Source organism: Etheostoma spectabile, chromosome 9 (genome assembly GCF_008692095.1).
Source record: "Etheostoma spectabile isolate EspeVRDwgs_2016 chromosome 9, UIUC_Espe_1.0, whole genome shotgun sequence".
NCBI classification, from domain to species: domain Eukaryota; kingdom Metazoa; phylum Chordata; class Actinopteri; order Perciformes; family Percidae; genus Etheostoma; species Etheostoma spectabile.
Genome location: NC_045741.1, coordinates 20,021,979 through 20,023,059, shown reverse-complemented (window position 1 = coordinate 20,023,059; position 1,081 = coordinate 20,021,979). Strand labels below are relative to the sequence as shown.

Below are 1,081 nucleotides of genomic sequence, written 5' to 3'. Positions count from 1 at the left end.
CCCCGTGGAAGACCAACAAAGAAAGGCCGGATGATTTGGGATAGCTAAAGGGCCTTGTTCAGTTTAGATTAGTTTGGACTGGCCTGGACCAGCAAACCACAGGTACTCACGACCGCTAAAGCCCCAGAAACACCAGACAATGGGTTTACCCCTCTTTTCTCATTGTAATTGCTGTATTATACCTGCTCACTGTACAGTTATAAGTCATGGTACTGTAAAAGGAAAGAATAATGATTACTAAACAATGCAAGGATTATTTATTTATGTACTTACTTATTTTGTAAGGTATTCCATGAATGCAGTGAATGCAGAATGCAGATATGGAATAATATCAACAAAGCTATCCCTTGTTTGAGAAAGTGGATGGAAAAAAAAATATTTTTGCTGCCTGTAATCAGTTATTTTATGTCCGAATTTAATTTATTTTGTAACTTATATCAGAGGCTTTGTTTATAAATGTTTCAACAGTCACTTTATGTTCCAGTTTTTACAGTGGAGAGGCGGTGCCCAGAGAACTCAAAATGTTTAACTTTTGAATGCTAATGCTTCATGTTTTACCTGTGTGATATTAAGTGCAGCACTATTAAGCAACATAATGTTTAGAATGTCAGTTGTAAAGCCAAGCCTCTTTGCCTCTTAGAGAGAGAACGAGCTGACTTTCACACCACAGCTCAAAGAGCCAAACTTAAGTCTTAAGAGAGCACCCAGTTCCTAATATACACTTTGCAGTATGTCACAGAAAGAGAAAGCGGGTGCACATTACAGTAGTGTTTGCATGTCTAGATTTTAGTCCCTCACCCAGACGTAGTGGTTAGACAGAGGAGCTGCGTTTGGAATATACTTGAAGTTATGTGTTGCCATTAATTATTGTGTCTTTCTATGGGATTCACTCAGAAGGAGACACTTCAAATTTTAGATCTTTAGTCATCTGGAGTACGGATGAATAAAAGAGAATAAGGATGTGTTAGATCACTTACAGATTGTGCGGCACGTTGAATGACTCGGCTCATCAGCCCAAATGTTCTGTAATGTAACAGCGGCAATTTGCCTCGGTCGAGCAGCTACAGCCTCCCCCCCCCCC

General features: G+C 39.7%; 1 protein-coding gene across 6 annotated transcripts in view; it reads left to right on the top strand.

The window, feature by feature from the left end:
• Window positions 1-366, top strand: part of ttll7 (tubulin tyrosine ligase-like family, member 7) — a 68,099-nt gene extending 67,733 nt beyond the window's left edge. For all 6 annotated transcript variants that reach the window (XM_032525847.1, XM_032525851.1, XM_032525850.1 and 3 more), the window contains one exon: window positions 1-366. This exon is cut by the window's left edge and continues 273 nt beyond it. The gene's annotated coding sequence lies outside the window, so the exon portion shown is untranslated.
• The last annotated feature ends 715 nt before the right edge of the window (window positions 367-1,081 follow it).